Here is a 17,704-nt window from a genome sequence, read left to right as displayed (position 1 = left end):
TTTTTTGAGCCTATTTATGCCAAAATATTTGTTGCCAATTTTAAATTCCCAAATAATGTAACCAAATAATGACATAATAGTTGTAGATTCCTACAGCACATCATTAACGTTAAAACGACTGTAGCAAGAGCAGTCAGATTCCCTTCTATATTCTCTGTGACAGAGGACCGCACGGTCTTTATTTCCCATAAGTATTTCCCATACACCTAGACTAAAATTTCCCTTGTTCCCCTCACTGGCTGCATGAGTGGTGGCTTGCCGACAGAAGGCATCTCTCAAATTAAGGAAAGGGTCACCCGACAACTGGCTGGTATCCCCAGGTGCCAGCGAAGGCAGCGACACCAAATCTTTCCCCGTTTCCCAGCTGCTCCTGGCTGCTAGTTTCCTAACACGCCTTCTGTAAGTCAGCACCCCTTAAGGTGTCCTGAAAAGTGAGGCGTTAAGTTGTGCTGCCGGTGGGATGATCCAGAAGCACATGCTGAGAGGAAATTTGGACCCAAGCTATTTATTTGGGACCAACACCCATGAAAGGGAGAGGGAAGCCCAGGATTGGGCAGAGGGAGCTATCCAACTGCGCGGCAGGCTTGACGGAGCCTTGGCTAACCTGGCTGGGCGTTCAGGAGCGAGTGAGATCCATCAGAGGCGTCCCACATTGGACCCAGGTGGCTGGACCTTTACAGTAGGGTTTCACGCAGATGCAAAGGGATTTAAGTAGATTATTTCATTCATTTTGTCTTGAGTGTAGAATGGTGGTGCCTTTTTTTTTTTTTCTTTTTGCAGTGTTTTCTTTCATTTTCAGCAGTCCCCATTTAATCATTATGTCTGCTGCCCCGTCCTGATCACTCAGCAAACCCCACTGCCATCGCAGGGTGTCTGGCTGCGGGTTCCAGCGTACCCCTGTGCCTGATTATTTGGCGCTCACTCTGTGCTCAGCGGTCTTGCTCTCCCTTAGGCTGTGAGCAAAGGATTTTCCACAATGATTGTGAAACGTCAACATTCATCCCCACCGATCGTTACAAAGAGCCCAGGGAGCCCGAGCTGTTCCGAATGAGATGCTTCTGCCAAAAGAGCAGGGCAAGAGCCACTCTGTGTACTGGAGGGAGGCTGGTGCATTTTGTTTCATTACGAACTCAAACCAGGGTCGAGAGGAGGTTAAAATACCTTGATTTAGCTCTCCATCATTGTCATGCCTGGCGCACAGTGCTCTAGGGTGGTGAGGGAGGATGACACAGCCGAAGGGCTCTGGACGAGACACCAGGAGGCTGCCTCCCGATCCCTTTCAGCGCCTCGTGTTCTGGTTCCCTGTGGATCAGATCTTACTCATTTCATTCCCAGTGCCTATGGGACAGTGTTGGGTTCACAGTGGGTGCTCAGAAGTGGTGTGCTTTCATTTTTGGAGTTTTGTTTTTTTTTTTCTTCCCTGGAAATAGCTTCTGTAAAGAAAGAAAAAAATAGGTGTGGGAAAAAGCCAAGGAATTATCAAAGTTTTCCATCCCATGCTGCATGTGTCTCTACTCCCACTCCCCACAGCACAACACCCAGATCCTAATTATCTTGCAACCCAGTGACAAGCTGTTAAATCTCCCAATACCATATATCTACCCTAAGGAAACATTCTCCTGGGACTTGTTTGGACATATGCTGACCCCCGGACCAAACTTTATATCCAGGAGAATAGAGTCCTGTGACTAGTCAGACCTAAATGTTGCCCTCTTACCATTCTCTCTTCTTGTTACCCTACTGCATATATGCTGAACCTTTTCTTCTAGTCTTCATGTTTCTTACTCCCTCCTGAAGATTGTATATATCCTTTGTATTTGTGCTGCATTTGGCGTAATTTCCTTAAATCTATTTGGAGCTTACTTTGTCTTGATCTGGTTCTCACCTGCTATAACCTACTCATTGAGTTTTCAAATTTTAATGAATGAATTTTGGGGATATAGAATAGTTTATTAAAATGTAGATGTGCCCCTAATATTTTTTAATTGTGGTAAAAAGAAATTACACAACATGAAATCTACCCTCCTGGCAAATTGTGACGTGTACAGCCCAGTATTGTTAGTTGTATGCACGATGTTGTACAGCAGAGCTCTAGAGCTTTTTTTTTTTTATCTTTCATCAACTTTTTCATAGAATGAACCTCTATACCCATGGAAGAGTAACTCCCCATGTCTCCCTCCCTCTGACCACTGGCAGCCACCATTCTACTTTCTGCTTCCGTAAGTCTGACTATTTTAGATTCCTCGTATGACTGGAATCAGTTAGTATTTGTCCTTCTTATTGACTTATTTCACTTAACATTATGTCCTTAAAGTTCATCCATGTTATAGCGTATGACAGGATTTATTTCTTTTTAAAGGCTGAGTAATACTCCATTGTATGTATATACACCATACTTTCTTTATCCATCCATCTGTCCATGGACACTTAAGTTGTTTCCATCTCTTGGCTATTGTGAGTAATGTTGCTATGAACAGGGGTGTACAGATATCTCTTCAAGATCCTGATTTATGTCTTCCTTCCTTCCTTCCTCCCTTCCTTCCTTCCTTCCTCCCTTCCTCCCTCCCTCCCTTCCTTCCTTCCTTTCTTCTTTTTGGATAAATTCCCCAAAGTGGGATTGCTTAATAATATGATAGTCCTAATTTTAATTTTTTGAGGAACTTCCATACTGTTTTCCATTGGGGCTGTACCATTTTACATTCCCTCCAGTGGTGCACAAGGATTCCCATTTCTCCACATCTTCACCAATGCTTGTTATTTTCTATTATTTGGTTTTTCTTTTCTTTCTTTCTTTCTTTTTTTTTTTGAGAGTGGCCAAGTCCTAAGACACAACAAGTATAAGGTGACATCTTATTGTGGTTTTGATTTGCATTTCTCTGATGATTAGTGATGTGGAGAATCTTATCATTTACCTGTTGGCCATTTGTATGCTTTCTTTGGAGAAACGTCTGTTCAAGTCCTTTATCCATTAAAAAAAATCAGGTTATTTGTATTTTTTTGTTTGTTTGTTTTTTGCTATTGAGTTGTAGAAGTTTCTTATGTATTTTGGATAGTAACCCTTTATCCAAAGAAAGGGATCGAAAGAGCATTTGACCACATATGGGTGGGTTTATTTCTGAGCAGTTCTGTTCCATTGATCTGTATGTCTTTATGCCAGAACCATACTGTTTTGATTACTGGAGCTTTGTAATATGTTTTGAAGTCAGGGAGTGTGAGTACTCCAGCTTTGTTTTTCTTTCTTTCTTTTTTCTTTTGAGTGAAGGTGGATTTATTCAGAGAACTACATTGAAAGGCAAGAGAAAGGCCACGAGGTGTGGGGGTTGGGTGCTCAGATTAAAAGTAGGTACACACTCCATAGACAGAGTACAGGTCGTCTCCAAAGAGGGAGAGAGAGGTGGCAGCCTGTTTTTCTTTCTTAAGATTGTTTTGGAATAAGTAATATTTTAAATGTTTAAAGTAATATGTATTTTGTTTTTGTTTTCAACTTGTCTCTTCTTTGTTCCTAGTACCCAAATCTTTCATTTTAGTTTTTATTCTTATTTTTTAATGTCTTTTAGATTGTTTTGTCAGCTACTCTGGAATATGTGGTGTTAAATCTACTAATGGCTGTGTGTGCTCTTCTCCTTCAAGTGGTTTTATTTCTTGTGTGGTTTGCAATTTTTTTTATTGTGGGCTTCTGTTACACTGGGGTTGTTTTTTCCCATGTAAGTCATGTGCTCCCTTGTGGCCCAGGTTCACCAGTACTAGAGAAGGTTTTATAAGGTTTGAGTTTATTACACTTCCTGGGTATTGTTAGCTTCTGATGCTCTTTCTGGTGTGGGGTTTCAATTTCAAGAAAGATTCTGTGTATTTTCCACTCAGATTTCCAGTAATTTGCAAGCTTGTTTTTCCCTTCCCTGAGCTGATGGGTGGAGTTTTTCTAGTCCTCTTTATCCAGACAGGGAAATCCTTTCAAGGGCCCTGCTCTACCCAAGATTCTTATTTTCAGCTTCCTGCTTCACACTGTCCCTGGGCTGTATCTCCTTTTCCTATATGCTAAGTTAAGCCTCTGCCATTAGCATCCAGGGCTGATATCCATACTCTACCATTTTGGGCTTCTCTCTCAACAGTCACCATTAGATTTTGAGTTCGTTTTTTCATCCCAATTTCTTTCTTTTTTTAATTGAAATACAGTTGATTTACAAAGTTGTATTAGTTTCAGGCATATAGCAAAGTGATTCAGTTTTTTATGTGTGTGTATGTGTGTGTGTATATATATATGTGTGTATGTGTGTGTGTGTATATATATATACACACATTTATATATATATATAAATAATATATTCTTTTTCAGATTCTTCTCCATTATAGGCTATTAGAAGATATTGAATATAGTTCCCTGTGCTGTGCAGTAGGACCTTGTTGTTTATCTATTTTATGTATAGCAGTGTTTTCCTGGTTTCTTAAGGTTTACCTGTCTTCCTTGCCTTCCTCTTCTCTCCTTCTCTCTCTCCTTCGCTTCCTTCCTTTCTTCTTCCAAGTTAATTATGTATTCTATATTATTGCTCTGTGCTTCTAGCCAGCATCCATATGTGTTGTCAGTTGGACCAATAGTATCTGTGCGTGGCGGTGATGGTAGTGGAAGGATGCAAAGGAATTCAGTCTATGGTGCCCAAGGATCTTGAGTGATCTTCTAAAAATGAAGTAGATCTTATCATTCCCTGCTGATGACTTGCTACTCTACTTGGATAAATAAACTCCAAACTTCTTATTTTGGTTTTAAATATCCTATGTAAGTAGACTCCTATCTCCTTTTGCAACCAGAGCTCTTACTTCCCTACCTCATTCAAAGCAGCCTTTTTTATTTCCATAGAGTCATTGTTGCGTCTGCCTGGAATGGCTGGTCACTAGATCTTTGCATGGGCATCTCCATCCGTATATCCAGATGACAGAATTGTCACCTTCCTAAAAAGGCTTTCCCTGACTACCCTACCAAAAGTAGGACCTCACACCTTCCTCTCATGTCACCCGGTTTCATAGTCTTCAAGAAACTTCTCACTATCTTAATATTCATTTAAGTTTTTACTTGTTCATTGTATAATTTGGATGCCAGCCTGACAGGGGTTGCTGATGGAGGAGAGAAATAATCAAGAACGAATCCTCGATCTGTAGCTTGAGCAAGTGAGCAGGTGTCTGTAAGAGAAATAGATATGGGATGGAAATCACGAGTTCTGTTTTGAAAAGGCTTATGTTTGAGATTTCTATTCTTCCTCCTAATGGATTCATCAAGTGGGAAATTGTATAGAAAAGTCTGGAACTCAAGCAGAAGTCAGGGATGGAGATAGAAGTCAGGGATGGCATCATCAGCATCCAGATAACTTTTAAAGCCATATGACTAGATGGTTGTACTCAGGGAAAGAGTGAAGAGTCATGAGAAAAAAGAAGCTAACGCATCTTTTGTAGCAATCACCAACACGATGTAGTCAGAGCTGCGAGGTAATGCCATTGAGCAAATATACACAAAACAAGGGAGGGCCTTTTCATGAAGAAATTAAGCAGCATGTTCTAGACTTTAATTAGCTTACCTCTTGCTCTTGTCAATGGGATGTGTGATGCATGGAAACTCCAGTGATGATCCCTGTGGATTTTCCAAGGAGGAGAAATAAGCTCTCTTGACTCCCTCTCCCATATGACTTGACTGTCCCAAACAAAAATACACAAGGATTTCATGAATATCGATTCTTTCTTCCTTTTCCATAAGAATCGGTGTGGAATATTCTGACAGAGATGACACGTGGGCATTTTCCAACACAAACAGTTCTGTTAGAAGTCTCTGGAAAACTTTATCTTGGCACTCTCCCCAAAGGCTACTGAGAAAGGCCCAGAAGAGAGTTTTTTTCTCTCCTTCTGTTGGGGAGACTAAGTTATACAGTTGAGCAACTTATTTGTAGTTTAAAGGAGCAGGGCAATATTGCTGAATTTCTTTAGATGATTTAGTCCGAGGTGGGAATTATGCTCTGTTGTTTTGAGATATGCGATAAGCTTGACAAATTGTCAACTGCAGTCCTGGTAACAGAACGAACAGGCTCTCTGTTTGCTCTGAGTTCTTTGAGCTACAGAGCACCGTCTTGCTTTTAAATCTAACTTACTTACTGCTCTCATTGTCTTTGAGACTTATTTAGGCTATAAAAGGTTTGCCTAGAAATATGGATTGTTTATGCAAATAATGTGGCTGCAACCATGCAGTATATTCATGCCTTTGCTTTATGATTTGAGTCAAAACAAAATTAAAGGATCATAATCACCCTTGTTCAGAGAGTAATGAGGAATATTTTAAAGTTCACACTTTCATAGCTCTTTTGTCAAGAATAGGACTGAAGTTCCCAATGAGATGAGTTTTCTATATCGCATGTGGTGTCCCGTCTTAAAATAGCTATTGTTTTTGTCATTCTGATTTGCTGGGCAAACGGTTGGGTATTAAGCAATAAAAAATAAGTTGCTGTCCATGACATTTCATTTTTGGATCACCGGCAAAAGTCCCAGGCATTGGGACTAGTGTATTTATCTCCACAGGTTTCCAGAAGTGAAATGAAATGTCACCTAAAGCAGTAGGCACGCTTCATTGCTATTACACCCCAAACTTCCCTCCAGTAAAATATTTTATGAAAATTAAATGAAAAACCAAAACCTGCACGATGGTTTTTCCAGCAGCTTTAATGGGCTTTAGGATGGAGCACACCCCCGACAATTGCATGGTGGGTATTTTATTATGCACAAGACAGTTGTTCCAAGAATATTATACTATTCGTTCCTCGTCTTTTTGGCTGCGTGTTGAATCAATTAAATTGAAACTTATAAATTTCTGCTTAAAATCTCTGAGAAAATAGCTTTTGTTTCTATTTACAGATGCAGTATGTACTTCCTGAAAATGTTTTGCCTCTCCACCAATCATTCTCTCCTTCCTCATCGCCTAGTTGTTCAGTTAGCAAATATTTATTTACGTGCTGTGTTACTGTGTTCATTCTTAGGGCTTGTCAAGGTCCCTAGGCCCTTAAGGAGTTTATAATTTAGCCAAGTAGTCACATGACAACAAAAACAACAGCGACAGAAATAGCTTCTTTTTTAAAATTCAAGAATAGTTGATTTACAATGTTATGTTAATTTCTGGTATACAGCATAGTGACTCATTTATACATATATATATTCCTTTTTATTTTCATTTTCATTATAGGCCATTATAGGGTATTGAATATATTTCCCTGTGCTATACAGTAGGTCCTTGTTGTTTGCCTATTTTATATACAGTAATTAGTATCTGAAAATCCCAGACTCCTAATTTATGCCCCCCCACCCTCTTTCCCCCCCGGTAACCATAAGTTTGTTTTCTATGTCTGTCAATCTGTTTCTATTTTGTAAATAAGTTCATATGTATCATATTTTAGATTCCAAATATAAGTGATATCATATGATATTTGTCTTTCTCTTTCTGACTTACTTTGCTCAGTATGATAATCCCTAGGTCCATCCATGCTGCTGCAAATGGCATTATTTCATTCTTTTTTATGCTTGAGTAGTATTCCATCGTATAAATATACCACACTTCTTTATCCAATCATCTGTCGATGGACATTTAGGTTGCTTCCATGTCTTGGCTATTATAAATAGTGCTGCTATGAACCTTGGGGTGCGTGTATTTAAAAACAGCTTCTTCTACTTACTAAATATCTACTCTTTGGCAGAGAATATTCTAGGTGAAGTCATAGATTAAATCACTTAATCATTACACTGGGACGTGGCAAAGTCCTATGAAATAGATTCCATTATTATTCCCATTTTATGGAAGAGGAAACAGAGGCACAGGAGAGTTTTAAGTAACTTGCCCAAGATCACACAGCCAGAAGTGGTACTGACAATACAAGGTGATGAGTGTTATGATACAGGAAGTTCAGGATACAGTGAAGACAGGATGTAGAGGCTCCTGAGCTGGCGTCTTAGTCTTCTCAGGCTGCCATAACAACAAAACCCATAGGCTGGATGGGTTAAACAACAGGTATTTATTTTCTCATAGTTCTGGAGGCTGGAAAGTCCAAGATTTGGTGGGGTTCAGTTTCTGGTGAGAGCTTTCTTCTCTGGCTTGTAGTTGGCTCCCTTCTCCCTATGCCCTCACTCGGGAGAAAGGGAGCAAGCTGTCTCTTCTTATAAGGGCACTGATCCCATCATGAGGGCCTTCTCCCCATGACCTCGTCTAAACCTAATTTCCTCCCAAAGGCTCCATCTCCAAATATCCCCACACTGGAAGTTAGGACTTCAACGTATGAAATTTGGAGAGGAGACATAATTGAGTCCATAGCACGTGGTTTTGGAAGTTTTCCAGGTCAAGGATTACAGACCCCTCTCCAGATCAGAAATAATGTTTAACAGCCATGAATAAACTATTATAAAAATGAATATCTCTGCCAGATCCCCAAAGCATTATAATAGGTTACTATGTGATTATTAGCTTTTAAGGCCTTACAGCCTCGTTTCCCCATCTATAAGTAAGTTGGGAAGAGAGCTGTGTTACTGTAATACTATGTATATAAGAATTTCTATATGTGAATGGTGTCTATTTCTATATAGTAATGTACATGTGAGTGGTGTGCATGTATGTGTGTGGGGTAGTCAGTGATCTTTTCTGGGCACTTTTTAAAATAAAATGCTTTTTAAAGCATTTTGTAAAGTAAATGCATACATACTCTCTCTCCTGATCATCACAGGTGAGGTCTTATTTTTGTTGTCATTTTTACATGAGTAGAAATTGAGGCCAAGAGGTGAAGTTCCTTTTCCAAGGCTCTGCAGTTGGTATGTGGCCAGGCCAGGGTAGGGAATAAACCACAGACCTCCGGTTCCTGGGTCAGCGCTTGTCCTCTGCCCCGTAGCCGCCTGGTGCTGGTGCGTATCTTGCCTGACACTTGGGCTCTGAAAAAGATATTTATTCTCTCTTGTGTGCTCAGCTGACATTTCATTTAGTTTCTTTGCCATCCATGTCTGCACCACAGCATTGAATGTTTCAGTGCATTTTCTGAAATATTGGTCTGCAGCCAGCCCTCACCCCCAAGACCCCACCACACACCCATTTCTGTTGCCTGACTTCAGCTCAGCGCGCGTTGTTCCTAAGAGCTCCTGTTTCACTCTCGCTCGGTTTCACTTGCAGAATTTTACTGCAGCTACCAGCGCTCCAGTGCTAGGAAAACAGATGAGTTTCAGAAATGTGAGCAGATTTTGCTATTTTTTCAAGTTAAAGACAATTTTCCTTATTCATGTAGAAATACATGCAATTGTATCATTTCATATAAATCTGTAAACTGGATCATATCATACTGCCTTTTTCATAATACCTCTTTTTAAGTTAAATATTTTTTCTTTATTTGCCCTTACTTACTCTTTCCTGACCCGTGTCAGCCTCCACCCCCAGCTGGCCCATGTGTATAATTTAGCATGTGTCCTTCCGAATAATTCTCAGTGCTCAACTTGTAAAGTCACCTGTAAACATACATATTTGTGTATGTCTATATACATAATATATACTGATACATGTATGTGTTTTACAAAAACAGATCATTGTTTTAAAACAATGGGTTCATATTACTATTATTTTAATCTTATGGAAGACCTTTTACCTACCCAAGTTGCCATGTCCTTGTTTATTTTGTTTATTTAATTTTTTGTTTCTTTTTTTGGGGGGGTAGTTAGGTTTGTTTATTTATTTAGAGGAGGCACTGGGGATTGAACCCAGGACCTTGTGTGTGCTAAGCATGTGCTCTGCCATTGAGCTATACCCTCCCCGCTCACCATGTCTTTATTTAAAAATCGAACATCATAACTTTACCTCTCCCATAGGGCTCTTGTAAGGGTTTCTTTTTTTGTTTATATATTCTGGAAATTAAGCCCTTTTCAGTCCCATGGTTTTGCCAGATTCTGGCTTTCAGTCGCAAAGCCGTGTAGAAGATATGAGGAAACTGCTCAAGAAACTTGCTGCAGTCCTTGTGTCATTAACAGAAATTGGAAGACTGAAAACCAGCACTAGGAGAGTTGAAATTTTTAATCGCAATTCTGGAAACCAAACAGTTCTTGGGCATTCTGTGAGGACTAAAGGGAAATGGCCCTTCTTCAGGTAGATGGAGAATTTCTCCTCTGCCTCCTGGAGCTGATCTGTAACAAACCAAGATGCTGTTACTCTTCTCTCCTTTCTTGGTTGGAGAAGAATGTTCCTTCCTTCCATCAGGGATCTTAGTGGAAACACATTTTCCCTTTGCTTTTTCTAACCGTGCTTCTGGAAAGTCATGAAGGCTCTCCAAGTCATGAAGCGGCTTGGACCTCTCATCAGCTCTGTACAGCTTTGGATGGAGGTGCAGCTGTGTGTCATACTGGCAGTATGTTTTATTCTTGCAGAGGGCATTCTGGCTTTCTCGATGCTGTATTTTATTTCTTTGCCAATCATCAGACAGTGCGCAATGGAGGAAACAAAATTTATTGAGAGCTTTCAGCTCTGTGACTAGCAATAACCATTCCTGGCTGGTTACAAAGTTCCCCTGATGCACCACGCTATATAACCCTGACTTTCCAGTTCATTGTAAATTCACAGCACTGTACTAACTCTGCCAACTGGCCCTCTTTTCAGTATCTACCTAAAAAAGGAAGCTCGTGGTAACACTCTTACAGCTTTTGATAATGCTTATCGACTTTACAAAAAAACTTTCATTGTGGTATAATATACCTTACAGAGAAGTCCACATAAGGTACAGCTTGATGAATTTCCACAAACTGATCACACTCATATAATCAGCATTTGGATCAATAAATAGTACAATATAAGCACCCCAAAGCCCTTTTATGTTTCTTTCAGTATCTTCTCTTCTACCTCCAAGGACAACTGTTATCTTGATCCCTAAAAGCATAGATTACTTTTGCCTGGCTTTGTACTCATGTAAATGGAATAGTGTATACACTCTACTGCATCTGGCTTATTTCTCTCAACCTTTGTGAGATTCGACCATATGAACATGTGCAGTTGTAGCGCATTCATTCTAATTGTCATAGAGGATTCTATTGTATTGTCTCCACCACAGTTTGTGTATCCATTTTCTGTTGATGAGCATTTGGGTGGTTTCCAATTTGGGGCTATTACAAATAATGTCGCTATGAACATTCTAGTACATGCCTTCGCTGAGCGTACGTGTGCATTTCTATTGGGTCTATACCTAGCAGGGGGATGTACGGTCATAAGTGTATGTAGGATGTTCTGCTTTGTTAGATAATGCCAAATAGTTTTCCAAAGTGCTTGTACCAGATCAAACACCCACCAGCAATGTATGAGACCTCATTCATTTATACGCATACACTTTTGACTTGAAAGAAGATTCCTAGAGTAGAGAAGAGTTTTTAATACCAACCTCCAGGTTCTGTCTGAAGCAATATACATGACATAGTTTAGACTGGGTCTCTGAAAATACCATAATTTTTTTGATTGATAATAAACGGATGGGTCAGATGGATACAAACAGCTTTTGCATGTTATCAAGGAGAAGAAGCCTATGGGTTTAGTGACTTTAGAGCAGTGATATTTATTATTGCATAAATTTTATGACACAAATAGACAGCAAAGGAAATATCATTCATTATTCCATAACTGTTGCACACTAATAATGTTTAAGTTCCCTCACCCACAAACATATCTAAATTTTATATGGTTGCAATGGTAATCCAGACATAATTTCATATTACGTTTTTTTTGGAACTGACTGTTATATCTAAAGCACTCTCTCATGTTGTTTCAACATTTCTTGATTATATATTTAGATTGCTTCCAAACTTTTCCTATTCTGGAGAGATCTGCAGACAATATCTTCACCAGCTTGCCTTTTTTAAAAATTAATTCTCTAGGCTAAATTCCTAAGAGTGGAATTACTGAGAAGAAAATGATCATTTTTTGGCTCTTGATTTATCATTCAACTTTCTTTTCAAAAGACTCTCCATAGTTTATACCAGTGGGATCCAGTCTTCTTGGAAACCATAGGAGCTTAGTTTTACTTATAGCAACAAATACTTTGTTAGGTTCATGAACAAGTAAAATGTACACTGTAAAAATAAATTCCTTGCATTTGGAAGATTTAAAAGTTCTTCTTTTATTTGTATCAGCCAAGTCTGGAAACAACTCAAATTTCCACCTAGTAGGTTACAGACAGACAAATTGTGGAACATCCATACAATGGAATACTATTTAACAGTTAAAAGGAAGGACTCACTAATACATGTGACAACATGGATGAATCACAAAATTATGCTCAGTGAAAGAAGCCAGACAAAAAAAGGCTTATACTGTGTGATTCCATTATATGAACTCTAAAAAATGCAAACTAATCATAGTGACAGAAAGCAGATCAGTGATTGCCTGGGGACACGAGATGGGGGAGGAGAGGGGCAATAAGGAAGGATTACAAAGGAGCACATGGTAAATTTGGAGGGTGATGGATATGTTTGCTGCCTTGTGATGATAGTTACATGGGTATCCAGTCAGTCCTCCATATCCACAATTTCCATATCAGCAGATTCAACCAACAGTGGATCAAAAATATTCAGAAAAGGAAAAAAGTTCCAGAGAGTTTCAAACAGCAAAATCTGAGTTTGCCACACTTATGCAACTATTTACATAGCATTTACATTGGTATTATAAATAATCTAGAGATAATTTAAAGTATACAGGAGAATGTGTGTAGGTTATTTGCAAATACTACACCATTTTATATGAGGGATTTGAGCATCCTTGAATTTTGGTATCCACGGAAGCCCTGGAGCCAATCTCCTGCAGATACTGAGGGATGACTGTATATATATGTTGAAACTAATCAAGTTGTACACTGTAAACACATGCTTTTCAATTTTGCCTCAATTGAACAGTCTCAAAAAATGAAATTTATTGACCAATATTTCCAACTCTTTGAAGATCAAAAGCAAACGAACAGCATGACTTGTTGTTAATTCATTATTATTATGTAGTGTAGTGAGTTTAAGGGACGCAATCTTGTGTCTCCCCACAAAAAAGACATGCTCAAGTTCTAATGCCCAGTGCCTAGGAATGTGATCTTGTTTGGAAACAGGGACTTTGCAAATGTAATCAAGCTAAGATGAGGTCATATGGATTAGGGTGGGCCCCAGATCTAATGATTGGTGTCCTTATAAGAGGAGAGGATGCATGGCCCGACAGACAGAGAGAACACCATGTGTCCATGGGGGAAGAGATTGGAGTCGGGTAGCTGCAAGCGAAGAAACACCGAAGGTCGCTGGGAGCCACTAGAAGCTGGGAAGAGGCAAGGAAGGATTCTTTTCTAGAGCTTTCAGAGGGTACGTAGCCCCGCTGACACCTTGATTTCAGACTTCCAGCCTCTGGAAGTGTGGGAGAATACATTTCTGTTGCTTTGAAATGACCAGAGGGGTTATTTGTTACATCAGTCCTTAGAAACTAATGCCTACAGCAATATGCTTTTGTTACCTGGTATATGCTAATTTTAAACAAAGCTGATGATAATACCAAGGGGAAAATACATGATATCTGTGCTGTAGAACCAGATATCTGGTTATTCCATGTCTGATGAAACTTGCATTTTATAAAATGAATTCCCTTTTGTTGTCTCCTTGTTTCTGTCCTCTGTCTGGAAGCCACGTGTGTTACTTTCACATCGTTATATTAATACGTGAACAGAGTGGTTATCAAAGGATTGTCTGTGGATGCTTGGTGATTCCTGAGACACTTCCAGGGGGTCTGTGAGGTCAAAACTGTTTCCAGTTTTGCTTTTTTTTCACTGTGTTGACATTTGCGGTCACAGTACAAATGCCATGGTAGGGAAAACTGCTGACATCTTAGCACAAATCAAGACAGTACCGTCAACTGCGCTAGTAAACGTTTTCTCTGCATGCCCTGGGAAAAGACAAAGCAAAAAGAGTTTCACTTAGGAATGACCCTGATGAAGCAGCAAAATTATTAATTTTATTAAATCTCAATCCTTGGGTGTACATGTCTTTTCAACAGTCTCTGTGTTGATATGGGGAATACAAATAAAGTCTTTCTGTTACTCACAAAAGTACAAAAGAAAGGCACACTTGTGTGGTTGAATTGTGAGCTGAACTAGCAGCTTTTTTCATGAACACCATTCATATTTGACAGGCAGACTTCGGTGATTCAGATTATTCAGGCTTGGGTATTTGGTAGACATACCCCTCCATGCCCAAAGATTCTCCTTTGGAGACAACCTTCTTAGGAGATTCTGTTTTCTTGACTAAGATGATATTTTCTGTAAAAGCTTAACCACAGGTAAGGCCCAGAGGGTTACAGGGATTTGCTGAAGGACACGTAGCAGAAAGTAGCAGACACGGGCTTGGCAACCAGGCCCCCTGACTTCCAGCCCACTACCCTTCCCATTTCACTGGATGAGACAGGTGGCTTTCCATAATTCATGCATATTCTCCTTGAGACAGAGTTAATGCTGCAAGAGAAAGAAATGCCAGGTGGAAAAACTGACAAGTCAGATATTACACAGCCACTTAATTTTTATTTTCTAATTTTCACAATCTGAGCAACCAAGTAGAATACATAAAGAAGACACTAAAATGTGCTGTAATAAAATCCATTTGACCGGGGATACCGGCTTCCATGTTTTTGTTTCCAGCTCAGCTTTTTTTTTTTTTTTTTCTTTTCTTTTTTAATGTCAACTCTTTTCTGAGTCCAGCACTCACTTTGGCAAAAGCTACATTTACTTGCAAATTGAGACACGGTGCAGAGTTGCTATGATTAAGGAGTTCAGAATCTTACCCAGTACAAGGACTTGAGGGCAGAAAGAAATGCTGAGGGAAAAATGTTTCGACGTTGCTATGTCCAGATGAATGCCTGAAATAAATATTCACGGTTATTTCTGCAAACTTTCCTACTGTTTTATGTACTTCATTTCCCCCGTTTTTGATTCTACAATGTATTGCAGAAGCATTCTGGGTTTCTACTCATGATGTGTCTTCTCAGCACGGGCCGAGTCGTTGTTTGTAGCTCAGCTGGCTGGTGCCAGAGTGGAGGGCACGTCTGATTTGATTCCACCCCAGGCACTGAAGGATTTTTCAAGATTTTCTTCTTAATATTTGGCTTTACTTGATAATCCTAGAGCATGCTGGGAGATCTCAGCAAGAGGAAAAATTTAGTAACCACAGGGAGGCCTGCTTGGAGGGATGTGGGTAAGTATGAAAGCTTCTGAGTGTGACTATTAATGACTCTTGACTGTTCTGCTTTTCACAGGATTTTCCTTCAACAAAAAGTGTACAGGCTGGTGAGGACAGAGGGCTTTTAGAAAACTCAGCCATCCCCAGAAAGACAAATGCATGATTGAGTCATTTCCCAAGAGAGGAGCCTCTAGTCAGCAAGGTATGTGGAACCATATGGTTCGGTCTGCAGTTTAGAATTTCAAAAGCAGGAATTGGCAGAGGGTTGCGTGGGGTTTTAGCCTCACGTTTTTAATGTTCATATTTCTTTCTTATTTTTGAGTACTGACATGGCCCTTGGCACATGCAGAACAGAAGACATGCTATCTGCCTCTGACCCACGTTGGAGCAAGTGCTCAATTCAGAAATAGCCTTCGCAGCCAAGAAGGTGATTTAATCTCAAAGGCTTGAAGGGTTTTACTGTGTGTGTGCAAACCAGTTTCTCATGTATTTTCTTTTTGATTCTATTTTCTTTTTCTCTCTTTCTTTCTTTCTTTTTTTTCCACCTTTTTTGTTGTTGTTTGCTTATATATGGTCACCAAGAATCTCCATCTTGGAAACATTTAACAGTAGGCTAGATTCTCATTTGGTCTGGATGCTCCAGATGTGAGCTGGCCCCTAGGAGGCAGTGGTGGGGATGGAAACTTTGCATTGTGCACTGGAGATGGGCAGATTTCATGCTGGGTAACAAGGCTTTGAGACAGTCTGTACTTAGAACTAGTTTTTCTGAACATGCAGTGGGTGTGGGAAGCATCTGACAGTGGCTGATCTTGACACAGAGGGAATCTGTCTACAGTACGTCCTAAAGGAGAAGGACACTTGCCTCATGACCCTGTACATACAGGGCTCACCTAACATGACAGTTAGGATGACTCTGTGCTCTTCTGTATTCTGGAGATAGCTTCACCTTCACTGAATTGAATTCAGTTCACTTTATTAGGTCCCTCCCTACTAAGAAAAATTCATGAGGTTTGAATGTAATTAATTCTTGTGACTTATTACCCGCATTTTTAATTGTAGGAAACAGAGGATGAGAGAGAATAAGTGGCTTATCCAAGTTCATACAACTGGTTCTTCTCACTACGTATCTTCATTTTGATAAGAGAGACAACTTTCCTTTCTGTGACAAAAATTCAATCTCATGCCTTGATTAGTGAGTCTATGACTTAAAAAAAAAGGCTTAATTTTTTGAGATCACTTTTAGGTTCACAGAAAAATTGAGAGAAAAGTATAGAAATTACCCACATATATCCCACCCCCACACATGTGCAGCCTCCCCCATTGTCAATATCCCCCTCCAGAGTGGCCCATTTGCTACAGTTGGTGAACCCACCTTGACACTTCATTATCACTCAAAGTCCATAGTTTACAGTAGGCTCCACTCTCGGTGTTGTACATGCTATGGGTTGGGACAAATGTATAATGATATGCATCCAACATTATGGTTTCATATAGAGTCTTTTCACTGCCCTAAAAATCCTCTGTAATCTGCCTATTCATCTCTTTCAACTGCCCTCACTGCAACACTCCCTGTCCCCCGCAATGACGGATCTTTTCACCATCTCCATAGTTTTGCCTTGTTGAAATGTTACATAGTTGGAATCACACACCGTGTAGCTTTTTCAGATTGGCTCCATCCATTTAGTAATATGCATTTAAATCTCTTCCATGTCTTTTAATGGCTTGATAGCTGATATCTTTTTAGCGCCAAGTAATATTCTGTTGTCTGGATGTACCACAGTTTATTTATCCATTCCATTTACCTACTGGAGAACATTTTGGTTGCTTCCAAGTTTTGGCAACTATGAATAAAGCTGCTACAAACATCCATGTGCAGGTTTTTGTGTGGACATGAATTTTCACTTCCTCTGAGTAAATACCAAGGAGCATGACTGATGGATCTGATGGTAAGAGTATGTTAAATTTTGTAAGAAACTGCCAAACTCTCGTCCAAGGTGGCTGTGCCATTTTTTTCATTCCCACCAGCGATGAAGGAGAGTTTCTGTTACTCCATTTTCTCAACAGCATTTGGTGTTGTCATTGTTCTGGATTTTGGCTCTTCTAATAGGTGTGTAATAGTATCTTGTTGTTTTAATTTGCATTTCTCTGATAACGTATGATATGAAGCATCTTTTCATATTCTTATTTGAGATCTATATATATATATTTTTTGTTGTTGTTGTTGAGATATCTATTAAGGTTTTTGGCTCATTTTTTAATTGAGTTGTTTGTTTTCTTGTTGAGTTTTAAGAGTTCTTTGTATGTTTTGGATAATAGTTCTTTATCAGATATATCTTTTGCAAATATTTTCTCCAATTCTGTGACTTGTCTTGTCATCCTCTTGACATTGTCTTTTGCAGAAGTTTTTAATTTAAATGAAGTCCAGCTTATCAATTCTTTCTCATATGGATCATACGTTTGGTGTTGTATCTAAAAAGTCATCACC

This window comes from Camelus ferus, chromosome 14 (genome assembly GCF_009834535.1).
Source record: "Camelus ferus isolate YT-003-E chromosome 14, BCGSAC_Cfer_1.0, whole genome shotgun sequence".
Lineage (NCBI taxonomy): Eukaryota > Metazoa > Chordata > Mammalia > Artiodactyla > Camelidae > Camelus > Camelus ferus.
This window is presented reverse-complemented; position numbering follows the sequence as displayed.